The following is a 27,561-nucleotide window of genomic DNA, read 5'->3' on the forward strand; positions in this document are numbered from 1 at the left end:
TACAGAGCTTGGTAGATGTAATACTGAACATGATACAGTGTATTCATAACAATGTCGAGTTACACAACTTGATCAAATTTTTGGGGGAAGGAGGCTATCCCTGAGGCCCATGATAGGGCCTTAGCGGGACAAGATCCATAATTATGAGCATTTTTTAAAATCATTTTTGCAATTTTCTCAGGTTTTTATAACAATAACATGTTGACAAGAAGTTTAGCCAAAGCAAGACTGGTTTCAGGGTGTTAACTTTAAAGGCAATGGGAGGCAAAGAATTCTTGTACAACACAGACTGTAAGATTTACAAATAAGTGAGTTTTCACTGACATGATATACCAGTTATCAAGGTGCTGTCAGCCCAGTGGGATACTTCTTCTGAATGTTTTACGTCTGCACTCATTATTCATAGGTACAGCATAGTGTTAAAGTTTCCTGGACCCTGTAACTCACAGACAAATGAAGAGTCTGAAATCTTCTGAGGAGCTAAAGGAGGGGTCTTAAGATGTCCATAGTCCCTCCCCCACCCCTCCTACACCCAAAAGAAGGCATGTCTCCCAGTCAGATTTTTAGATTTCCTGCCAAAGACATCCTTCGTGCCTTTTCTTGTCTAACTTATCACAGCGGTGCCTTCATCCCTAAGAGCCAATGCCAGATGGCATGCAAAGAACCCACAGGAACAATCTTGTTTTCTCACAATAATCTCTATGGTTGCTTTAAACCTAAGCAATCAGATATCCTTGCTCTGTCGCAATAACAGCACCTCTACAAGTCATACAATCGCCAAGGTGTTTTAATAATGCAAGGGACAAGTCGCCCCCAAACAAGAAGCTTATTAAGGCCATGCTCCAGAACTAGACACACTGAGACACTTCACAGATCTGGTCGAGATGCTCATTCCATATCAAGATGTTGATCATATGCAGCACAACAGGCCTCGAAAAATCATAAAAATGTTAACAGACCTTCAGGTCTTGTGCCTTGAATAATGTACACTACCTAACTGTAAAGTTTTTGACCCATCAACTAGTCACAAATTGTGTGGTCCAAGGCAAATATTTTATTGCCAAGCCACCTTTCTCTTCATTATCACATTAGTACCTTCAAATATGTTTTCAGCATGTCTGCTGTACAAAAAAAAAAACTCTGTTTGATTTAATAGACTACATTTTTGCTTCATGTATAATAAGTATCTTGCCCACATTAATGGTACACATGGTACTAACTTGTCTCTTAGTTCACTAATAGCATTGTCATCAGGATGGGGACGGAATATTTCTCAGTTACTGTTTTAAAACTCTCAATTTTAATAAATCTATTACTAAATCATGATGTGGTACAGCATTGTTATTTCCAGACAGCACATTTTCCATTGAAATAACCACAAAATTCACACTGACATGCAGTTTTACTGATAAAACTATACAGCATACAAAAGATATGTGGAAATCGGGTTTGAGAAAATATATATCATTTGCAAGTCACCAAGTAAAGTGATCTGACTTGTTTGGATCCTATTAATATGTTTGTTGCTATCACTCTTCAGAATTACCAAAAAAACGTTTTCAACTTACAGCCTTTCCTTTTTAGGTTGAGCGTGCAAGCGCTCCGACGTGTTGTATTCTACCTGTGGGCTTTTAACCATGCCCACTGCACACCCATTACTATCACTCGTTCATGGGCTTGCCTTTCAAAAATCCTTTATCATTGATAAATGCTTTACATTTGTCCCTCCTTGGGGCATTTTTTGTTACTGTCTTGGCCATTGACCCCGTTACATGGATAATTGCACTTGCAGTCAAACGTATCGACAGAAGTGAAGTTCTTTTTTATTTTGTGTCTCTCCTTGGCGCTCATGGTGGCCGTGGCGCTTTGAATTGGCTCACTTAGGTCAATTGTTTTACTTTTCATTTTCAATTTATGTGGCAAGAAAAGTCCAGTTAGGAATTTACAAAGCTAATAGCTCTAACTTGAGCAAACGCAAGCTGCATGGCATTGCAAATGCTTGTTCCTTTTGTGCTCCCTGTACCTCAACAGGACCATCAGACAGTTCACTTTACAGAATCCTTTAACTTTGAAGTCAGAAAACTGAAAATAAACACCAGTTTCCAGGATTAATTAAGCAGCAATTTATAGGAAGGCAAATGACCTCTCTTTGAATGCGCAGCAAATGTCACAAGATAAAAACAAGATTTGAAGGCATCTACATTGTTCGTTCACTTTCTGGATGACAGAACACCTTTTTTTCGCCAGCTGGAGCGCTCTCCCCAGACCAGGCCTGCAGGACCTAAAAATAGCTTGCCCTGATAAAAACTGACTTGCTTAGCAAGCGGGCGAGTACATTTTTGTGGCCTGTACAATGATTCCTCTCAAGCGTAAATCTCCAGGCATAACCAACCACAGCTATTGTACACTACAGACAAGGATACATGGCTACCAACTGATGTTAATTAGCTTCACACATTGAGACCCTGACTAGAGTAAATGGGACTATGACTGAATGGTTACATTAGTCACAAACTTCGACCCTGGATTCCTTTTATATTGTTTTCTTGAATTGGACAACTTTTACTTTTCCAAATGAAACTTACTGGCCATTGTTTAGTACACTCAATCCTAGGCCCTGTCTCCTGACACAAATAATTATTCTCCAAATCATGAAAACATGAATGCACAAAAAAAGGTTTTGGCAGAAAAGGCAATTTTAGCTCTTACAAATTGTTTACCATAGGTATCTAGTAGTGCAGTAATTATTTTCCTGTTGGAACTAACAAGTCAACTGTTGTAAACAATGGAGAAGGAACGGTCTTCCAGGCAAAGAACACATCTAGACATCTCCAAAATAACAGCTCGCTTGTACATCATGCAGAATCACATGATTACCATTTTGAGACGTCCTCTATCCAGAAGCAGTTAGATTGATATGCAGTTGTTAGTTTTATTGAGGTGGATAAGAGTCTTCAAAATAGCTATCACTATGTCTTGAGGACAAAAGAACCACAAACACTGCTTCACTGGACACAAAACGTTGTAGAAGTACAGGGATGTGGAATTCCTATTGCCCGACGCCCGGGACATCTGGTTTGGGGTCAAGGGCAACAAGTTTTTATGTTTACTTTGTCCTTGGGACAAGTAGGCCCAACCCCCTGCAGCACAAACCCTTTGGCTGCCTGTTTACAGAGAGTGGAACTCTCTGCAGTTGACAAATGTGTTTCCAAAAGATAATGCTGTTCGAACTTGTATTTATGGTTCATTATTTGAAAGCCTTCATTATTAGGGTGAGTGCTGTGAATAAATGTTTTAAGGTCACACTTCACTACTGACGTTGGTTCCAGTACAAAAAAAAAAAAAAAAAAAAACGTGTACACATGTTTGAAAAGTTTAGACTAAGAGGCTAAGAATAATTCTCCCAGAATGCTCTCTGGTTTTATGCAAATGAAGTGTCATTTAATAAAATGTGTTGATGCATGCTAGTATTTCCCAAAAATATTTCTAATGGAAAATCAGTGTAACCATTTTCAACACGATTATGGGAAGCATGAAAATAAACAAACACTGACAAAGCCAACTGATCTGACATATTTGTATAAGTCTTTTAGTTTCATCAATGCGTGTCTTGTTTTGACATGGCTTTTGTAATACTTTATTGTTGTGGGAGCTACCAGGCCCTCAACATTGTAACAAACACTGGCAAAACCCCCCCAAAAGGTTTTTGAACTCTAAAAGCACACGTTGCCACCAGTGGCATAACAAAGGCCCCGCAGCCGCCCTCCAGGGGGCCCCTTCAGCACAGCACCTGCCCTGAGTGAGTCTGGAGAGGGGGCTCCTCCATGTTCTTTGCAAAGGGGCACCCTCCAGTTTCGTTACGTCACTGATTGCCACTGTAGTTCCCGACACTGAACAAAACTACTTTGTGTGGCAATATGCTCCTTGTGGAAGAGCAGAATACGATCACTCACAGTAAAGCCAGCCGAAAGAGAGAGAAATAGAAGTTTAATAAAAACAAAATGTCTTTTTTAACACCAGACCTAATTAGGGACCAAGACCCACATGTAGGTAGCTTTTTGCATGTCGCAAACAGCGACTTTCGCTGTTTGCGACGTGCAAAAAGCACACTGCGATGCACAAGCCCAGTTTTGCGATTCAGTAACCTGGTTACCGAATCACAAAACAGGTTTGCGACTCGCAATTAGTAAGGGGTGTTCCCTTCCTAATTGCGACTAGCAAGGGAAATGTAGGATTGTTTCGTGACCGCGAACGCGGGCGCGAACCAATCGCAGTTTGCACCCATTTCAAATGGGTGCTAACACTTTTGCAAAAGGGAAGGGATCCCCTTGGGACCCCTTCCCCATTGTGAATGTCCCTGCAAACATTTTCTCAGAGCAGGCAGTGGTCCTGCGGACCACTGCCTGCTCTGAAAAAATTAAACGAAAACGTTTAATTTTTCATTTTTGTTATGCATCTCGTTTTCCTTTAAGGAAAACGGGCTGCATTACAAAAAAAAAAAAAAAACTGCTTTATTGAAAAGCAGTCACAGACATGGTGGTCTGCTGTCTCCAGCAGGCCACCATTCGCTAAGGGGTCGCAAATTGCGACCCACCTCATGATTATTCATGAGGTGGGCATTTGCGAAGCCCTTGCGAATCACAGATGGTGTCAAGGACACCATCCTACATTCGGATTTGCGACTCGCAATTTGCAGGTCACAAATCTGAACCTACCTACATGTGGCCCCAAATTCTTAAAGAAAGTCACAAAAGTGCACCCATGGTATATGTCGTACCCCTGTAAAATATTTGTGAACTGTATTTTAGCATGGGTGAATACGATGTGTAGATTTGCTCATGTGAAAATCTATTGAGCATTTGCAAGTTCATTTTCCCTCCAGCCACTTTCTTCCCAACCCTGGAAGAAGTTCTAATTCTGCCATTGTCAGGAGTAAATGTCCAACCTTTCTTATTATGGGAAAATATTAGAGAGAAGCTGGTAAAAATCTTTAAAACATGCAGGTTAGTAGGTTTGCAGACTTAAAGGCATTCCAGCCCTGGAACTATTGCTTTCTGCTTCCTCCAGCCCAAGTATGCAGATCTGCAGAAAGGTGGCAAAATAAGGAAATTGCTACAGTAGGGATTGAAACTGCAAGTATTCAAGCCCTACTATGGTAGTAGCCCTGGCATAATCAGAGAGGCTATTAATTGCGGCCATAATTTGTCGCCACACTACATGGCACCAAAGGGACAAGTAGATCTTTTTACAGGACAAGTAGATTTGAGAAGCAACCTGTCCCCTGGACAAGTAGATATTTTAATAAATTCCACACCCCTGGAAGTATGTTTGGAACCCACAAATCTTTCCCAGGAAGCACAGCATAACTTTAACGTTATGGAGCAATCACTAAACAACAAGTGCTCTGTGATACACTAAATAAGTACACTTAGAACAGATACTCAAAACAGTAAAACAATAGGCTGCACAATGTTCTTGATTATGAGACCATTCTAAGTTATAGTATACCATTAGCACAGTTCTTAACAGCCCAATGCTGTGCTATCAACGGATATACCCTGGGAGTGTGTGTCAGTGGGACTCATCAAGACATAGTAGTCATCTGTCTAAAAACATACAGACCTACATGGGAACCCATAACTGGAGAGTCGGCCATAAATGGATAATCACTTGCACCAGGTTAATTCCTTTGTTAATCTTGTTTATTTAGTTAAAAGTCACCAAGCCTTAATGTGGCACCAAAGCAGGGGCACCAAAGCAGAAGAAACGCAGCTCAATTTCACAACAGGATGTAATCCTACCAACAGAGAAAAATGGATGATTTTTGTGAAGCAAAAATCTAGATACCAACATTAAGGCTTTATAACTTAATCAATAGTTGTGGTGTTGGCTACCAGCCTTTTGGCTTTGTCAAGGTTTGTTTTGCTTTGCCATAGTTTTTGTAAATTTTTTTTTTTTTTTTAAAGTATTGGCTACAAGAAAAAGCATTTTTTGGTCTCAAAAAGCACACATTATCATACTAGCCCTTGGTACTAAAATGAACTGTTTTATGTGTGGATGTGCTCCTTGTGAAAGAGCAGAATGCCATCACTCACAGTCAAATTAGCCCATGGCTGAAGTGGGCTGACTCACAGACCCATATAGCTTCCTGTAGTGGGCTTACAAAAATGTAAGCCGACTAAAGGATGAAGAGAGCTGGCTAAAAGCCTCTAAAAGTACATTATGTATAATGTTAGTAACATCAAAAGGTCTTGGCTAACGCCAGACCTAATAAACAAGATTTCCAAGGGAAAGAACATTGTACAGCTTGTTTTTTTCCACTGTGTAAAGTGTGTAAATATTACCAAGCCCAAAGTATGCACTCAAGTCGTCCAATTTATATACTGAACTTCATCTATATTGTATGCGTTGTCTTGGTTGTGTACCCTGTCCAATAATAAAACTTGCCGATTGCAGAGATGTGCTAACCAGATCAAGACATACTGGGTGCGAAATGCCCGCAGTCTAGAACGTCCACTGGCATCTACGTTTTTATCATGAATCTGCAACCACTCATTGCATTTATATTTTGGAGAAGTTTTTGGTTATGGAAATACGAATGGTTGCAGATACATGAAAAAAACATTAAAGAATTTTGGGCTCTATTTTTAATCGAACTGTTTAAATGAGATCTAGACTGCGGGCATTTTACACACAATGCGTCTTAGGACTAGTTAGCACATCTTTGCAAACAGCAATTTTTTTGTGTGCATTTTATGAGTCACAGAGCACTATGCCATCTGCATGTTTTTTTACTTAATGCTTTTGCACTATTATAATATCAATGCAATGTGAGTCGATTGTTTAATAATACTTATGTCCCTCAAAGGTTTTCTTCAAACATTTGCTCAATTTTTTTTCAGATACTTTGCTCAGATATTCATCATTCTTTTACGGTTTGCCAAGGTTGAATGTGTAATCTTCTGATGTACTCCCTTCTGAATTAATCGTAAGAGACTACTGTTTGTTAGCAGCCCGTACAGGTGCTTTAACCGATTTCTACAGTCGACCAGCCTAAGCCATTGGCAGAGAATAAAAGGTCTGACTTACAAAACATGCGCAAGTGTATGAATTACAGCATCCTATGCATGATTTGTCTAGAATTACACATTTCTACTTTAATACAAGATCCATTATGGGTAGAGGGATTTTTAGGAATATTTCATCTCCAACATGCGCACTTCGGAGGATTAACCACATTTATCATACCTCTTGCTGGCGAGTGTCCTTATTTTATCAGAACCTGCTTTTAAAGATATTACATTGGATGGAAACATCTGCCATTCATAGCATTTCCATTTCCAGGACTCAGCTTAGCCCAAAGCGAACAAGATTTTTTTCTACTTATCTACATACTTGTGAAAATACCTTTTTGACAACGGTTTGCCCTACCACCATATTCTCGTAATGAGGAAAACTTGCAGAACAGAAAAATGATCGGGGTTATGAAGAGAACTGTGACATAGAACTTGATACATTTAGAGTATCACAATTACCCAAATCCATAAATAAAGCAGATTCACAATTGTTTGCCAAATTACCAGCCTCTCCACAAGTAACAGTCTTAAGAATTATCCCTGCTTGGTCATCATAACTAGGTTCGACATTACTCTTACACCACCACCCCTTTTCGGACAAAAGAACCAAAGTCCTGGTAACCCTGATAATCTTCACAGGTAATGAAAATTTGGATTCTCCTTTCACAATCTTTGTTGGTTTCCTAATAATAACCCATTCACCCACTTCAAAACTCAAATTCTTAATGTTCTTCTACATCAAAAAATACTTTATGCTGCCCCTATTTGCCATCAACAACACACATCAACTTTTCTTAATCCACAACAACATTATCAGTATCCCGTAACATTCCTGAACTCAGCCAGTCTAAAAAGCAATAATGTTAGGTTCTCTGCACCTCAACAACTTGAAAGGAGTTACTTCCGTGGTAGTAAATGGTGATGTTAGATATGACCAAATTTTCTTTTTTTAAGTATCTCTCAATATTAAACCCAGCTGCTAAACCTGTCTGTATGCCTTCCTTCAAAACACGATTGGCTCCCCACCAAATCGCTTGAAGGTGGGCTGTAAAAAGATACTTGCAGATGCAAAAAATCTTGTGATGCCAAAAAAACTTGCATTTCATGAGAGCACACGATAACATTATCGTCACAAAGTATTTCTGTGAACCTTTTAGCATAAAAACATCCTCCAAAAAAATCACTGCATTCCTAGAAGTCACTGAATCAACAAAAGAAAAATAAATCTATTTTGAATAGTAATCTATCAATACTAGCAAAAATCTAATCTCATTGGGCAGCAAACTGAACGGACCTGAAACATTCAAAGCCACCTTCTCCCATTGCCTCTCATGTAGAGGCACTTAACATAATGGTCTTTCTAGAACATTCCAATGTTTGTTCGAGACCAAACATTCAAGAGAAGAATCCACCAACTTCCATAACTCAGCATTCATGGCAGGCCACCAATAAACTTCACGCAAATCTTTTATAAGTAGAAGATACACCTAAGTTTCTGCCATGAGCTGACCTTATAAAATTTGCTTGTAAAGAAACTGGTGATATGAATGAATTTTGCCTCAATAATATTCCTTTCTCACATGAATGCTCTGCGGACACCAGTGCATATGTTTTAATATCATTCATAAAACAACTGGTACATGGCCAGCCCTTTTTAGGGTAGAGCCTGCGTTGCATGCGCTCGCGTATCGCAGCGAGACGCTTTAGTTATTAGAAAAGGGCTCGGAGCCCTGTCGACATCACGTCAGTGTTTTTTATTGGTTTGTGGGCTTGCCTATTAAAATCTGCTTGCTTTCATTAGTCGAAGGCATGCACACGTCATGCCTTTTCCGGTGGCTAGCCCTCCTCGAGCGCATCAACCAAGTACAGAAAACATGCGAGGCTCGCTGTTTTCTGTCCGGCTCGTGGACTACTTTTTCTCTATTTTACTAGCGCGATTTCGCTTGGCAGAAGTCAAGCGCTTTACACAGTTAATTGCTCTTTTTCAGTTAGGTACATAAATACACTTTTGACGATAGGTGAAAAGTCGGTTTAGGAGTTTACAACGCTATCAACTCTAACATGAGCAAACGCGAGACCCGTTGCATTGCAAATGCTTGTTAATAAATGTCATTGCATGTTTCAGAAGACCATCTAATTCAGTTGCCTTAATCCAGTGAGCTTCTGTAAATCACACACTTGAAGTCACCAATAGCATCTATAAGTGCCACCAGACATGCTTGTTCCTCTTTTGCCACCTCATCATCACAGTTTTCTTTCAACGGCATCTGTTGGAAATGTCCCTTTTTGAAGGGTTATCACCACTTTTTGCCACTGACCTCCTGATTTTGACTGTGCGCTGCTTTAGGACGCTGGGCACTTTTTTCACTGCTGACCAGTGCTAAAGTCAGGGATGTGGAATTCCTATCGCCCGACGCCCGGGACATCTTGTTTGGGGTCAAGGGCAACAAGTTTTTATGTTTACTTTGTCCTTGGGACAAGTAGGCCCAACCCTCTGCAGCACAAACCCTTTGGCTGCCTGTTTACAGAGAGTGGAACTCTCTGCAGTTGAGGTAATGTGTTTCCAAAAAATAATGCTGTTCGAACTTGTATTTATGGTTCATTATTTGAAAGCCTTCATTATTAGGGTGAGTGCTGTAAATAAATGTTTTAAGGTCACACTTCACTACTGACGTTGGTTCCAGTGCAAACAAAAAAACGTGTATACACGTTTGAAAAGTTTAGGCTATGAGGCTAAGTATAATGCTCCCAGAATGCTCTCTGATTAGATGCAAATGAAGTGTCATTTAGTAAAATGTGTTGATGCATGCTAGTATTTCCCAAAAATATTTCTAATGGAAAATCAGTGTAACCATTTTCAAAACTAATATGGTAAGCATGAAAATAAACAAACACTGACAAAGCCAACTGGTCCGACATATTTTTTATAAGTCTTTTAGTTTCATCAATGCGTGTCTTGTTTTGACATGGCTTTTGTAACACTTTATTGTTGTGGGAGCTACCAGGCCCTCAACATTGGCAAAAACCCCCCAAAAAGTTTTTGAACTCTAAAAACACACGTTGCCACCAGTGGCATAACAAAGGCCCCGCTGCCGCCCTCCAGGGGGCACCTTCAGCACAGCACCTGCCCTGAGTGAGTCTGGAGAGGGGGCTCCTCTATGTTCTTTGCAAAGGGGCACCTTCCAGTTTCGTTACGTCACTGATTGCCACTGTAGTTCCGGACACTGAACAAAACTACTTTGTGTCCCAAAATGCTCCTTGTGGAAGAGCAGAATGCGATCACTCACAGTAAAGCCAGCCGAAAGAGAGAGAAATAGAAGTTTAGTAAAAACAAAATGTCTTTGTTAACACCAGACCTAATTAGGGACCAAGACCCACATGTAGGTAGCTTTTTGCATGTCGCAAACAGCGACTTTCGCTGTTTGCGACGTGCAAAAAGCACATTGCGATGCACAAACCCAGTTTTTCGATTCAGTAACTTGGTTACCGAATCGCAAAACGGGTTTGCGACTCGCAATTAGGAAGGGGTGTTCCCTTCCTAATTGCGACTCGCAGTGCAATGTAGAATTGTTTTGTGACCGCGGGCGCAAACCAATCGCAGTTTGCACCCATTTCAAATGGGTGCTAACACTTTCGCAAAAGGGAAGGGGTCCCCATGGGACCCCTTCCCCATTGTGAATGTCACTGTAAACATTTTTTCAGAGCAGGCAGTGGTCCTGTGGACCACTGCCTGCTCTGAAAAAATGAAACGAAAACGTTTCATTTTTCGTTTTTGTAATGTATCTCGTTTTCCTTTAAGGAAGCAGTCACAGACATGGTGGTCTGCTGTCTCCAGCAGGCCACCATCCCTGTGAGGGCCGCTATTCGCAAGGGGGTCGCAAATTGCGACCCACCTCATGATTATTCACTACGTGGGCATTTGCAAAGCCCTTGCGAATCACAAATGGTGTCAGGGACACCATCCTACATTCGGATTTGCGACTCGCAAATTGCGAGTCGCTCTGACTCGCAATTTGCGGGTCGCAAATCTGAACCTACCCACATGTGGCCCCAAATTCTTAAAGAAAGTCACAAAAGTGCACCCATGGTATGTGGCGTACCCCTATAAAATATTTGTGAACTGTATTTTAGCATGGGTAAATACGCATGTGTAGATTTGCTCATGTGAAAATCTATTGAGCATTTGCAAGTTCATTTTCCCTCCGGCCACTTTCTTCCCAACCCTGGAAGAAGTTCTAATTCTGCCATTGTCAGGAGTAAATGTCCAACCTTTCTTATTATGGGAAAATATTAGAGAGAAGCTGCTGAAAATCTTTAAAACATGCAGGTTGTAGGTTTGCAGACTCAAAGGCATTCCAGCCCTGGAACTATTGCTTACTGCTTCCTCCAGCCCCAGTATGCAGATCTGCAGAAAGGTGGCAAAATAAGGAAATTGCTACAGTAGGGACTGAAACTGCAAGTATTCAAGCCCTACTATGGTAGTAGCCCTGGCATAATCAGAGAGGCTATTATCAGAGCTCTTACATAATGATATTGCTGCCATAATTTGTCACCACACTACCTGGCACCAAAGGGACAAGTAGATCTTTTTACAGGACACGTAGATTTGAGAAGCAACCTGTCCCCTGGACAAGTAGATATTTTAATAAATTCCACACCCCTGTAAAGTGCAAGTGGTCCCTGTCTCAATTGTATGGGTGAATGGTCTATCCATAACTGGCATATTTAATTTACTAGAAGGTCCCTAGTACAGTGCACAAGGTGTGCCCAAGGCCTGTAAACCAAATGCTACTAGTGGGCATGAAGCACCGATTGTGACACCAGGGATGTGGAATTCCTATTGCCCGACGACCGGGACATCTGGTTTGGGGTCAAGGGCAACCGAAGCATGAAAATAAACAAACACTGACAAAGCCAACTGATCTGACATATTTGTATAAGTCTTTTAGTTTCATCAATGCGTGTCTTGTTTTGACATGGCTTTTGTAATACTTTATTGTTGTGGGAGCTACCAGGCCCTCAACATTGTAACAAACACTGGCAAAACCCCCCCAAAAGGTTTTTGAACTCTAAAAGCACACGTTGCCACCAGTGGCATAACAAAGGCCCCGCAGCCGCCCTCCAGGGGGCCCCTTCAGCACAGCACCTGCCCTGAGTGAGTCTGGAGAGGGGGCTCCTCCATGTTCTTTGCAAAGGGGCACCCTCCAGTTTCGTTACGTCACTGATTGCCACTGTAGTTCCCGACACTGAACAAAACTACTTTGTGTGGCAATATGCTCCTTGTGGAAGAGCAGAATACGATCACTCACAGTAAAGCCAGCCGAAAGAGAGAGAAATAGAAGTTTAATAAAAACAAAATGTCTTTTTTAACACCAGACCTAATTAGGGACCAAGACCCACATGTAGGTAGCTTTTTGCATGTCGCAAACAGCGACTTTCGCTGTTTGCGACGTGCAAAAAGCACACTGCGATGCACAAGCCCAGTTTTGCGATTCAGTAACCTGGTTACCGAATCACAAAACGGGTTTGCGACTCGCAATTAGTAAGGGGTGTTCCCTTCCTAATTGCGACTAGCAAGGGAAATGTAGGATTGTTTCGTGACCGCGAACGCGGGCGCAAACCAATCGCAGTTTGCACCCATTTCAAATGGGTGCTAACACTTTTGCAAAAGGGAAGGGATCCCCTTGGGACCCCTTCCCCATTGTGAATGTCCCTGCAAACATTTTCTCAGGGCAGGCAGTGGTCCTGCGGACCACTGCCTGCTCTGAAAAAATTAAACGAAAACGTTTAATTTTTCATTTTTGTTATGCATCTCGTTTTCCTTTAAGGAAAACGGGCTGCATTACAAAAAAAAAAAAAAAAAACTGCTTTATTGAAAAGCAGTCACAGACATGGTGGTCTGCTGTCTCCAGCAGGCCACCATTCGCTAAGGGGTCGCAAATTGCGACCCACCTCATGATTATTCATGAGGTGGGCATTTGCGAAGCCCTTGCGAATCACAGATGGTGTCAAGGACACCATCCTACATTCGGATTTGCGACTCGCAATTTGCAGGTCACAAATCTGAACCTACCTACATGTGGCCCCAAATTCTTAAAGAAAGTCACAAAAGTGCACCCATGGTATATGTCGTACCCCTGTAAAATATTTGTGAACTGTATTTTAGCATGGGTGAATACGATGTGTAGATTTGCTCATGTGAAAATCTATTGAGCATTTGCAAGTTCATTTTCCCTCCAGCCACTTTCTTCCCAACCCTGGAAGAAGTTCTAATTCTGCCATTGTCAGGAGTAAATGTCCAACCTTTCTTATTATGGGAAAATATTAGAGAGAAGCTGGTAAAAATCTTTAAAACATGCAGGTTAGTAGGTTTGCAGACTTAAAGGCATTCCAGCCCTGGAACTATTGCTTTCTGCTTCCTCCAGCCCAAGTATGCAGATCTGCAGAAAGGTGGCAAAATAAGGAAATTGCTACAGTAGGGATTGAAACTGCAAGTATTCAAGCCCTACTATGGTAGTAGCCCTGGCATAATCAGAGAGGCTATTAATTGCGGCCATAATTTGTCGCCACACTACATGGCACCAAAGGGACAAGTAGATCTTTTTACAGGACAAGTAGATTTGAGAAGCAACCTGTCCCCTGGACAAGTAGATATTTTAATAAATTCCACACCCCTGGACACCCACATGAGTAGCCTTGCAAACATGTCTCAGGCTTCCCATTGCAGTGTCTGTGTGTGCAGTTTTGAACTGCAATTTCGACCGGGCAAGTGCACCCACTTGCTAGGCCCAAACCGTCCCTTCTACTACATGCAAGTCACCCCTAAAGTGGGCCCAAGGCAGCTGCAGGGTGCAGTGTATTTAAAAGGCATGGCATGTACTGATTGATGTGCTTTACATGTCCCGATACTGAAATACTCCTAAATTTGGTGTTCACTATTGCAAGACCTAGCTCCCTTACAGGGTAAAATAGGGATTGCCTTCAGATATCTTAAGTATAATTTCCCATTGGGAACAGACAAGAGATATGGAGTTTGGGGTCTCTAAACTCACAATTTAAAAATGCATCTTTTAGTGAAGTTGGCTTTTGAAAATGCCACTTTCAGAAAGAGTAAATCAAAAGAAATGAGGCAAACCCCGTAACCCATTATAATGGTATTTGTGTTTTGACCACTGACTCCACGTTGAACTTAGCCAAGCCGTACACGGTCACATTAGTGACCACCAGCTTCATTATGCCTATTGACTTTATTTTAGCATTAGCCACCGCCACATTAAAAGCTGCAAGTAGTTTTCCACGTTGTCATGTTTTTATTCTACTTGTTTTTGTGTTCTTTTTCCCACCAAGGGCTTAGGCTGATAAGAATGTACTAAGACGGCAGGGAGCGGTCTTGTTTTGAAGGGGCACCTTGGGATTGTGGCCAAGGCCCGACATGTTCTTTTCAAAGCTGGCCTAAAGTAATCAGAATTCTTTTCATAATAAACTTCTGCAGTGAGAGGAAGGTTCTAGAATTTTCCTCTCTTGTTTGTTCAAAGTATAAGAAGCCGAGACTAGAGGGACCGGGGACCGAAAGTGATTCAGATCTCAGACATCCCCAGGACGCTGGGGTGTGTCATCCTCCCCGTGAGGATAATTGATCTCTCTCTATCTCCTTGATCGATTCTGGGATCTGGCGATCTGATGCTGATAGGAGGGAGATGAAGCAGATGTGCCCTTGCCTCATGGTGATACATATTTTTTAATTCATTGTTTGCTTTGTAATATAGATACATATATTTGCTGTGTATATTGCAGTGGAGAATCATTTGTACATGTTTTCATTTCATTGCTGTGACCATTTTTAAACGTGTACTTTCAGCATGCTAATCTCCTTTAACGAACCTTGCGAAGTGAATTAATAAAGGTCTTCTTTAGATTAAGAAGGGCATTCCAGAGATTTTTGTCATTGCATGAGTGTTTCAGCTCGGTCATTAGTGAAGCAAAACACCCATGGACCTGGGTAATTAAATAAAGTGAAGTAACAATGGTCCTAAAGGGGGAAATAAGACCCTTGCCTTCCAGGAAAAAGTCTCTTTGAAAGATCTACCAATCATTTTTAACAAACTCCTCCTCACTGTTTACTTATTGCAACAGTGAAAGTGAATTGTGTGAAGAAAGTGCAAAAGTGCTTTTTACAATATATACAGGATGTGGTTAAACATAAGGTTTTAGCTATCTTTTTTTGTGGAATCTTGTCCAGAAGTCATTGTTTATCTCAATAATAATCCACAACATTGATATGTTTACGTTGCGACCCCATACATAAGGACCGATCCATCCAAGGTCATCATCAGGACTGTTAGTTTTTTTATTGGTAGCACCAATCAACGTAATCTCTCCCATTCCCAATTATTATTATTGTTATTCCCACAACCAGTTCTTCCTCCGTTAGGCATTTATCCTAGCTGCTCATCTTTTTCGGGTTGTTTCTCCACGGTGGAGGACACCTGTTTACATGAAAACGTTTTACTGGACCTTTGACACCACATAGTTAGAATCCTTTTTAACTGAGGAACCTCTGACAGGAAGAAGAGATGCTGTAGGAGTGAGTGCCACTCTGTCTGTTGCTTTGTTGTGCTGGACTGCTGCTTGCTTATGTGCTGAGAGCGAAAGCATTAGATTTGGCTTTCTACATAATGCTACCAAAGGTTCCCCAAGGGATTGGCTGAGGTTGCCTCCTGTCTCAGAGATATCAAAGACTGCCAGTGCCTGGGCGCTCTTGCTGGGAGTCCTGACTTGCCAAGTGGTGCCAAATCCAGCTCCCGGACCCTTGGGAGTGAGTTCTGGTGCCACAAGGAAGAAACTAGTACATCGACATCCAGAACGACTTTGGAACCAGTACCACTTTCCGACACCGCAGCGCTACCTTCACTGGAGCCAGGGTCCCCGCTGAGTGCAACGACCGTGACCTAGAATTCAGGACCGAAGCTGCCACAGCCCCTCCGAAACCCCGCCACAGCACAAGTCCAGAGTGCTGTGTCACAGACATCTGTGGCACCCGACTGCGTTGCAGCACCTGTGGCCCAGTGGTGTGATTAAGACACCACAAAGTTGACCCCTCATTTCTTGACCTGCTGGATTCATCGATCCTGCCTTGTTGTAAGGAACCAATGCCTCGCTACCAATGCAGCATCACCTCCTCTGCAACTGTACGGTACCAATGCCTTACCTCTCCCCCTTGCCTCCCCTGCCTAGCAGTAAGGAACCAATGCCTCACCTTCCTGGTGGCAGTAAGGAACCGACGTTGCACCGGCTCCAGAGAAGCCTCATCTCCCCGACTCCGTGCAAAGTCTTTGTTTCCGCATCGTTTTCCGAGCTACTGTAACTGAGGTCTATATGACTGTGGCCGGCCGCGCTCCTTTGCAGGTGAAGCGGACTGTTAGAAACAACTTCGTTAAGATGTTGTGATGGCCCCAGTTGGAGCTGCTGTGTTTCTAAGAGCTACACTACATTTAATCTTTGAAGATTTACTTGTGTATGTTGGATTTTTGTCTTGTTTTACTCAGATAAATATTTGTTGTTCTTCTAAACTGATGTGGAGTTCTTCTGTAGAGTTTTCATTGTGTTTGTGTGTGTGTGTGTATACACACAAATACTTTACACATTGTCTCTGAGATAAGCCGAACTGCTCGTGCCAAGCTACCGAGGGGGTCATTAGCTGTGTGAGTCCCTTACCCTGACTACAGTGAGGGTCCCTACTTGGACAGAGTGCAAACCACTGCCAACTAGAGACCCCATTTCTAACAGCATCCCAAGCAATCAGCTCAAAAGTTTCTTCCCCCTTGAACATATGTGATAGTCATGTTGTATTCTCAGACCTTAGAGGGTAATCTGACTAAACGGGCTGAAGCTTTACCATGCCATTACCATCTATCAAGTACATTAAAAGCTTGTGGTCAGTAAACAGCTCACAACTGGTACCTCAGATGTAAATTTTAAACTTCTGCACCTCACACACACACACACACACACACACACTAATGCCTCTCTCTCTAAGGTACTGTAATGTATCTCAGATTCTATTAAATCTTTTGAAGCAAAAGCTGTGGTACTCGCCCTAAAACCGCTCAAAGACCACACATGCGGGCATCAAGAGTAATGAAACATTTATTCCCAGACACAAATGGTTGCAAAGAAGGTGTTTCAAATTCTAACTTTTTGACCTCTTTGAAAGCATCATCCACAGAGGCTGCCCATTCAAATTTTACACCTTTCTTCATTAAGGATCCTTAAGGTGTACCAATAAAGCATATCCTGGCACAAAACATGCATAATCCTAGAAAAGAGCGTAAAGCACCCTTGTCAGCTGGTGGAGGTGCTTCCTGTACAGCTTCAAGATTACAGAATTTCAGACGAATGCGTTCAGAAGATTGTATGTGACCTACATAATCAACCTCTATAGTGACTAATTTGCACTTATCAAGTTTAACTGTTATCCCTCTGTCTCTAAGAATGTTAAAACCCTGTTCAAAAATCAATAGATGCTGTTCAGGATTCTGAGTATAAATTAAAATGTCGTCCTGAAATGCCTGAACATTAGAAATCTTGCTGAACAATGTGTCCATTATATTCTGTAAAACGCTTGCAGCAGAGGCAAGACCAAAATGTAAATGTAAATGCTGATAACTATCCAACGGCATAACAAATATAGTAAGATCTTGCGATTTCTATGACAAGGCAAATCTGATGGTATGCAGAATGTAATCCAACTATGAAAACAATATTTTGCATGCCTTAAATTTACAAGCATTTCCTCAATACATGGCAAAGAGTGACAATCCACCACAATAGTTTTGCTCAAAGTACGAAGGTCAACACAAAAGTAAATCACCTGATTATTTAAATGTCAGGAGTATAAGCGATACCCACTCAGAGGAATCAGTAGGTAAAGTTAAACCTTCTCCACTCAATAAGTCTTTAAGATATTTTTGTTACACCAAGCAGCACAGGCTTAACTTTAGAGTGGGTTCGGCTCCCTCTAAGTTTGGTGTCATGTAAAAACAAAAATCCCAACTTTATCCACCCTATTGTTGAACACTTCAAGAAATGTTGCTATAAGTGTGTACATAATTCTCACTAGTGTGGATTGTGAATACAGGAAGCTCTCTCAAGACATTAGGGTCATCTAAGCCAGGTTTAAGACAGAGTCCCAATCCTGCCAAATCCATTCAACCTATTATATTATATTAGTCCTCTAACCGCCAGATAGACTTTAGTCCCAATTTGCCTACCTAAATATTCAACAACACTTACAAAAAAAAAAAAGAACAATTTTGATGTCTCGTTCACCCAAAGTCTTTGGATATAACATCAGGTCATAGCAATTTTTAGGGTCGAGCCTGCGTCGCATGCGCGTATCGCTAGCGAGACGCTTTAGGTATTAGAAAAGGGCTCGGAGCCCTGTCGACGTCACGTCAGTGTGTTTCATTGGCAAGTTGGCTTGCCTGTTAGAATCCGCTTCTTTTGATTAGTGGAAGGCACGCATACGTCATGCCTTTTCCGGTGGTGAGCCCTCCTTGAGCGCAGCGACCAAGTACAGAAAACATGCGAGGCTCGCTGGGTTTGTGGACTACTTTTTCTCTGTTTTCGCAGCGCAATCTCGCTGGGCAGAAGTCCAGCACTTCGCATACTATCGACCTTGTCAGTAAATTGCACTTTTGCCAATAGGTATTATTAGTGTGTACTGTAGCAGCGCGATCGCGCTGTTTTTTTATTTTATGCAAGAAAAATCCAGTTGGGAGTTTACAACTGTGAACAGCTGTAACTCCGACAAATGCGAGACCCTAGTTTTCTATTAGTAGTTTTAATTGGACCTGCAGCTTCATTGCTATTACTTTATTCTAAATGGCACGTGAATATTATTTTCTATCGAAGGAGAGCACAAGGTCTGTCTTAACTGTTGTAGGTATCACACGTGCTATAAAGCGTTTTCATTCACAAGAATTACTGCATGTCGTACAGCAGATACAACTAGCGTGACTAAAGCGTAACAAGAGGAATCATTCATCATGCCAAGCAAGCACTTGTCACATTACAAATGGGTGAAGATCTCATCCTCTACCGACTGGCACATGTTTCTTGGCGGCTCAGACAGGTCAGTTGGTTCTGCTGTATGTTGCCGACTTTTTTGGATATCGACACATCAGGCAAACGATAACGTGTCCGTCATGGCAACAAAAGATTAAAACTGTATAATTTCTTTGAACTTACTGCTTAAGGCGACTCACCATGGTGACTTTCACGGGCCAGGACGACGATTTGACTCTAGCCATTTTAAATATGTTGTGATACACTTGGCTCAAATTAAAAGTTTAATTATTTCGGCCCCATGAATTATATTCGCCTACAATTGTGTACTTTAGAGGGATAAACAGCTTAATTTAGAAATGTTTACAAAACTACAATTCCAGCATATTGACACTAGACAACATGCTATCGTTTTTGACTATATGGTGATTTGTTTTTTATTAATAATTTCACGACACACTTATAAATTGCCTTCCAACCGCTTCACGTGTTTAACAGTTTCCAATTAAAGGTCATGTCGGTGACCTTGAGTTATGATGCAAGCTAATTAGGCAATTTCCTCAACAAATGTGTGTTTACTAGGCTTGTAGAAATACTGTTCAGTCCTCAAGGAGGGACAGGGCTTCATGATGTCCTGTGGAGGATGTCAGATGCCTCAGGTAAAGATTAAACTTCAGGAATCTCTCGATGAACGGCGGGGCGGCTGTGTCTCACCGATGCAGGTTCAATGCGTCCCATACTCATGCTCTTAAGTAAGCCCACCGCACACGCCCATCACTATCACTCGTTCCTGGGCTTACCTTTCAAAAAATCCTTTTTATTGTTGGAAAATGCTTTACGTTAGTCCCTCCTTTGAGCAGTTTTGTTACGGCTACCTTGGCCATCGACCCTGTAACATGGATTATTAAACATTTGCTGATACGTTTGACTGCAAACAAATGACTTTTTCCTCTTGTGTCTCTCCATCGTGCTCATGGCGGCTGTGGCTCGCTTATGTAATTTTCAATTTATGTGGCAAAGAAAGTCCAGTTAGGAATTTAGAATGCTAATAGCTCTAAATCGGGCAAACGTGAGACCCATTGCATTGCAAATGCTTGTTGTTATTGTGGCCAGTGTTTCAAACATGTGCTGTCTGCTAAAATAGTAATTGGCACTCCAGAATCAGCCATCACTCTCAACTTTACCCCACCAATGTATGCGTCACAAAATAGGCCTTTGATTTTCCTGCCCATAAATTCCACACTGTTCACTTCAGATTCAACTGTGAAAGCAACACTGTTCAATCTACCTTCACACTCCATAATTTCCACATTGCTGATTTTCATGAAGCTTTTGTTCACTATACAAACTGACTGGAAATAGCCTGTGTTCTTATAGTCAGTACATGTCCTGCTTATAGCCAGGTACATGGGATCTTTCACCAAATGATTCCTAAAACCACATTTGTAGCAATTAGTGTTATTTTTTTCCATGTTCGATATTTTCTTCCTAGAATTCAAAAGTCACACTGCTTCTTCTTTATCAACAAAACTTACAGGTGATAGAACCTCACCCCAGGCGAGGCTTTGGTTGAAACAATTGATCTCTCAATGCTCTTTGCGAAATCAATTTTTTCATTTGAGATAGGGTTCTTCCATGTGAATAATCACTATTTTTTTTATTTTTTTTAACAATTGAAAACAAACTGTCTCTTATGTGCCTGTCAACAGAATTTCCAAAGTCACACAAAGAAGCTAAAATGTGCAAAGTCTCTACCAATTTCTTTACACTCTAATCACTGCTCAGCTTTCTTCTGAAAAATATTATGCCTCTCCAATAGCAAACTTGGTTCTTCTGAAAGTTGTCTCCTCTTTCTCGCCTTTGCTTCAGTGTATACATCCCGAATACGAATCTGACTCTGCAGCGCTTCTAACTCAGGTAAGCTGTCAAACACTTTCTACCCAGTGCATCCAAGATGAAGAGAAACACCATTTTCCCTGGACCATCATAGTTTTAGGCATTAATGGCTACTAAATAATTTTTGAAGTACAAAGCCATTCTTTCCAACAAATACCTGGTTTGCCTGATTGTTATAAAAAAGAAGGTGGTTGTAGTACGTTTTGTATGGTTGCCATGACTTTATAATACCAAAAGCTATTCTAAACATAATAGTGCAACAGACCAGGTGTGACTACCCTTACTGCAGTGACTCAAACAGTTTTCCAATTATTTTTCTCGAAAATGGATACACTTAACTTTCCAGTATAAATTATTTCGTGGTTTCTAAAACAACGCTGTTCAACTTAAGATGGCCACCACTTGTAGCATCACATGTTGGGCTGCACTCTGGGTAGAGCAACGAATGCTGGGTTGTTTAGTCAGCGGCCTTAGTGCAGGATGAACTCTGTCCCACAACCACAAACAGTTTTAAATAGGTGAAGTACCTCAAATAACACAGCTACAGTCAGTCACAAATTAGTGGCTCTGCCCCCTGTTCCACACACACATTGTTGCTGAGCAGCAAACATTGACAAATGGCAGCCAAATTGGGTTAATTAAATAATCCTCATCATAAGCGCGTGTGTGGTTCGCTGGAGGGACCCTTTAGGACCTTGTAGCCAAAATGTGGTGGAAAGGATAACACCACACAAATGTTGATGTTCCAAAAGAAGCATTACTTTCAAATGCTCGTGATCCTCTGAAATGCCCACACCAATCGCTGTATAACCAGGAGACTTCAGAATCATCAGTGATGTTCCAAAAAGGAACAACATATAAACAATACGCCACATCTCAAGTACATTTACAGAGTATAAAACTGCCTTAAAAATAAAGAAACTAATCGAGTAATAAAGAACAAATCATAACTTTTTAAACCAATTTATACTGTAATCGTCCAATATCACTGGCTTCCTAAATCTGTAAACACTGCAGCCTTCCCACCTGGTGCCTCCTATGTACGTCTGCAATCTGAATGATTCTTAAAGAGTTATCATCGCTAACCTCCAAACAGCAATCGGCACAATCAAGCTTTTATATTTTCCTACATGACTGTCAAATTTAATCAAGAATCTCAAACGACTGTGATGAGCAATACATATACTCTGTACTACTATTATTATTAAGCAGCATACAGCCAAAACGACGGAAACCTCTTCTCGCCAATGTACCTATAGAATCCACATCACATAGCTGGCTTTTTTTTCCAAATTCACTGCCTCTCCAGGAGGCCTAAAGAGTCATTTCAAACAACACAACGCCCAACTTCAAAGCAATTTAAAACTTTAAATTGCTGAAATATATACTATTCTTGCATAAACCTTTCTATGGCACAACAGTCAAAAACTTCATGTGTATATGGAATGCCCTATATAGCTTATACATGTGCGCTGGATGCAGATCCAATCTTTTGACACAAACTAAACTCTTTTGTGCACCAATTTCCCTGGACAAGGCTATATTTTATTTATCTAATAAGCCTCTTCTACCATGTCATCTTAAACCACCTGTTCTTTTTTTTTTTATACATAAATCAGTATGGACACAAAGTTGGAGCTCTGTTTCTTTCACAGTGATTTAGTCACCATTAGGTGTTGTCCAAAGCACCAAATTTGCTTCTTGCAAAGCTCAGCTTCCCTTCATTCTACTTGAAACAGCCATTTGAATAACCTCTTATGCAAGACATATGGACTCACGATAATAAAACGTCCCTTGTGGCATTTCCAATTTAAATATTGTTGACGGTCAGTAAATATCTTCCATACAGTTTTAACCCCTGTTTATTGTGGTAATCTCTGGCTTAAACTAACTGCAACCCATTGAAGTCAACCCAAACTACAGCCAATCAATTCAGTCCCCAAAACCCAGGAATTGGACCTTCCAAACATCTTCACCCTCTCTCTAAAAAACACGTCCCACCTTGGCAACAAAAACGACCCAGACCACAGCCAACTGGACATAATGTCAGCCCTTTTATCATGGAGGAGGAAAGTCACTATGTCCTACTTCCCAAAGTAGATGATGCACTGAACTGGGACTGCTCAGAACCTGGCTGGTTCTCCTGCAAATGCTTATTAGTTGCCCGTTTGGTGATGCCGAAGTGCTCCTATTCACCCAATTTTCCTTTAACATTTATGCAATTAAGATTGCAAGAACGTCAATCTCCTTACAAGAAAGCATTCTCTTGATGTCAGCATGAACCCATGCTGGTATATTTTTCCTTTCTTGATAAATACTGACCTTGCTCACTGAGCATGTTCTCTCAAAGCTCATGCCTAGGTAACATCATTCATTTGAGATTCTCAGACATGCTTCTCTCTCCATTGCTGATCACCCAGGGAAGAGGAGATGTCTATGCAACTTTGCTCATGAATCTGCAAAGTAAACTGAGGGAAATATTCATTACAGGTGTAATAAAAAGGTCTTTACAGACAGAACCCACAATTAGATTAATCCTACAATAACTCATTTTCTTTGAGGTAAAATAGGGAAAGAGGCAAGAGACCACAGGTAGAAATGGTCTACTATAACAACAGATCAGCCAGCTGGTTCCATGAAGTGCTCACAGTGAAAGAGAGCTTCTACGTATTTGACTTTATGAGCGAGACATGACACAGACCAGGTTAGCTGCTAAGTCACCTCAAACCATCAAAACCCCTACCTTAGTGGGGTTAGCTTTGAGCTTGTCCATGTTCATGCAATTGTTAACAGCATGCATACATGGTTCTAAATTCTAAAATTCTATCTGCAGAGAGTTGGGATGGAGGAAAGATTAGTAGTTAAGTATCTTGGATACTTGCACACTGACAGGAACAGAAGCTTGATTTGAGGATTGGGGGTATTGTGTGGGGGGGGGGGTGTCAAAGTCTGAAGGCAGAAAATACCAAAGGCTGGGAAAAAAGTAGGCATCTGAGAGTCCACACGTTTGGTGAGCAAATGATGACAAGAAGGGGGTGAGACTGATGTTTTAAAAGTGATCTGACAGGAAAGGTTAATACTAGTCTAGAGTGCTATCCTCCAAGTGGTCAGGAGCTCAATCAGAAAAAAGAAAAAAAAAAAAGAGGTCAACAAAGCTGAATTAGGCCAGTGGGCCCGCAAGGATGTTGCTGGTTGCATGCTCTGGTTAGTTTCTTTCTGTAAACCACGAAAAATGGATACCAGAAAAGACTAGTTTCCTCTTATTGGCCTAAAACTGCTCAGACAGGGATTCGTGGATTCAAACTGTGGTAGCAAAATATCATATTCTAGGACGTTACACAGGAAGGAACTACTTAAAACAGACCTACGCATGGCGAAGTCAGTGTAGCCCAACGCAGATTTCTTCAGCAATGGTAGGAGCCTTTTTTGTTTATGTAAGCCTGACTGTTACTACCATTGATTGAAAAAATCTTAGCATTGCCCATCGATTGGGGTTTGGGAAACGAAGGGCGGCAAATACCCATCCAAGCAAGGTGTTATGCACAGCAATGTATTTTTTTTTTTCCACTTTTTTATCTATATATTTTTTAACTGATTCTGTTTTGATTGGCCAATCAAAAATGACTGTTGGTACAATGCGTGTATTCCTAGTACCAGGACAATATTAATGTTTGGAGCTTCAATAGTCATAACTGCATTTTTACATAATAAAGGCCACTCATTAAATACAAAACTTTCCAATGGATACGAATGAATCATTTATCAATACAAACTATTAGCTAGATATACCATGTCTTGACCTGACTTAAGGTTACCTTTGTTGTATCAGAACCAGTCAAGAAAAAGACACACGATATAAAAGAACAGAGTGTAAAGATAACATTTTATTGGACGCAATTACATTGTTTAAAATGCTTCAACTCAGTGCTTTAGTTGAATTGGACAGATATTTGTTAGATCAAGTTGCACAATAATCATCCAGATTCATTAATGACAACCTAAACATTGATGTCTTGACTTTAAATAGAGGCAAAGACATGAGGTATACTTGCAAATATATAAGAAGAATTGCAAAATCTTATGAGTAAATATATGAGGCAGGGGTGTGGAATTCCTATAGCCCGAAGCTCAGGAAATATTTTTTGAGGTCAAGGAACAAGATTTCATATTTACTTTGCCCTTGGGACAAATAGGCCCAACCTCCTGCAGCCAGTTTACAGTACCACATTATGGAGCAGGGAATGGAAATGTCTGCAGTTGAGGTAATATTTGTGTCCATTTAGTAATGCTGTTTGAACTTGTGATATGGTTCATTAACTGGTCATTTATTATCAGGGTGAGCTCCCTAAATAAATGCTGTAATTACAGATTGTACTACTGACAGTGGTTCCAGTATTTAAAAAATAAAATAAAATAAAACTGTTCACACCTTTGCGAAGTGTAACAATATGAGGTTACTTTGCTCTCTGATGAAAAGCAAATTCTTGCAGAAGCTTGAAAGAAAGATTGACGATTCTTTGCTTTCAAAATAAAATGTTCCCAAAATAATCCAACAAGGAAAAAATGTTTTGCTAAATTACTGTGAAATTTTAGGTACCATTTCTTTGAAGCATCATTTAGTAAAACATATTGATGCATGTGAGTATTTCCCAAAAATTTTAACAATGGAAAATCAGTGCAACTAGTTTCAACAGGATTATGGGAAACATGAAAATAAACATGCATTGGCAAGTCAATAGGTTCGACATTGGTGGTCAGTCTTTTTGTTTTGTCAATGCGTGTCTTGTTTTGAAATGGCTTTTGTAAAAACATTATTGTTTTGGGAGCTGCTGAGCACTCACCATTGTAACAAACATTGACAAAAAGCAAAAATATTTTTAGGTCTCAAAAAGCACACATGAAAACAGTAGTTTCTGGAACTGAACAAAATTATTTTGTGTGCCGGTATGCTCCTTATAAATGTGCAGATTACTGTCACTCACAGGGAGGCCAACCAAGAGATGAATAAAGAGGGAGGGAGGGAGGGAGAGGGAGAGAGAGAATTTTAATAAAAACAAAAGGTCTTGGTTAACACCTAACCTAATTAGGGGACAATTCTTAAAGAAAGTCACAAAAGTGAACCAATGGTATATTTATTTGCATTAATGCAGATTAAAATATTTCATAAACTGAAGATGGCAACCGGAGCAGCAGCATAAACTGCAGCTCCGATCCCTGGCCCACACAAGTATCCTGATAGAAGTGTCCTGGCCCTCCCTTTGTGGGGAGCGAGGATCACCTAGGGTGCCGCCGAGGGGCAGCGTTGCTGTCCGGTGCCACAGAGGCTGTAAAACGGAATCGCGTGGGAAACACGGAACTGCTGCCATCGGAGCGTGCCTGGCCGACCGCGTCCCTCATCCGCCTTGTGGCCGCCGCACCCGCTACGTGCTCCTTACTGGATCCTCCGCATCCCGTAGCTGCTGGTCGGGATCGGGCAGGACAACGGTGGTGGACTGCCGGTGCCTGAGCCTCATCGGAGGCACAAGAGGTGCGGCCCTACAGGGGCGGCGCCGGCCGCGCTCTCCCTGTGGTGGCGCCGCCCCTCTTCCCTCGCGTCCTACCGGGGCGAGGTTCCCTGGGCTCCGTCCGTCCGCCGGGAGAGACGGCCACGGATGGGACCGACACCCGACCTTCCTCCCGCTCGCAGGGGGCTACTTTCAGCATTGCGGCCGGCCTGGAGGCCGCGCGGCGCACTGCCGTGCGGCCTAGCGGGCCGCGGCAGCCATCTCTCCACTTTTTTTTTTTTTTTCTATCTCGGTGCTCTCGGCTCCACTTGCCGGGACCACTGCCTGAGTCGGTGACTCTTTTTGCGACGCCAGGATCGCCTTGGAGACCGTGAGGGAGTGGCGGCCTACGTTGTTGGTGCCCGCGGCCGCAGTGGGTGAGTCTTCCTATCGGGGCCAGGGCCCGGCCTCCCCCCCGGGCATCGGAGACCCGGGGCTGTGCCGGGGGGGCCCGCTGGGCGTTGGGGGGCGCGGGAGGCTGTGAGGAGCGGCGATCCAGCACCGTTACGAAGGGATAGAGCGCGCCCCCCATTTGCACTGGAGCTGCCGTTGCGGCATTGGACGCCCGGCTCGGAGATCTGCGGCCGCGCCCGGACTCCTCGTTACGCGGTGCGCCCTCCCCGATCAGCTAACGGGTTGGGCGCCCCCATCAGAGGGCACCGGAAGTAAAACACTGCGACCCCCCATGGCGCTGGAACACTACACTCGCATGGCGGCGGACCGATCGCGATGAGGCAACAGCAGTATAACGAATGAAACCGGGAGGGCTTCCGGCGGGTGAGGTACAGCCGACGGGCCAGAGTTTACTTGGGAGCCTGCCAGGGGGTTCGCCGGTTGGGCCCAGGGTATTTTTGACTGTCGCGGCGTGGTGGACCCACATTTCTCTCGGCGACACAAATCGAGTCGCAATGTGAGAGTGAGGGATCTCTCCCCATTGAGGCCAGCGTAAATAAAGGGAACGACAGAGGAACTGGCACGAG

At 42.0% G+C, this 27,561-nt stretch overlaps 1 protein-coding gene across 2 annotated transcripts in view; it reads right to left on the minus strand.

Annotated features, from left to right (window-relative positions):
* The window catches only part of DHX33 (DEAH-box helicase 33), a 200,802-nt gene that overhangs the window by 156,528 nt on the left and 16,713 nt on the right, over window positions 1-27,561 (minus strand). The gene's annotated exons all lie outside the window — the stretch shown is intronic.

The sequence above is a fragment of the Pleurodeles waltl genome, chromosome 3_2 (genome assembly GCF_031143425.1).
Source record: "Pleurodeles waltl isolate 20211129_DDA chromosome 3_2, aPleWal1.hap1.20221129, whole genome shotgun sequence".
Lineage (NCBI taxonomy): Eukaryota > Metazoa > Chordata > Amphibia > Caudata > Salamandridae > Pleurodeles > Pleurodeles waltl.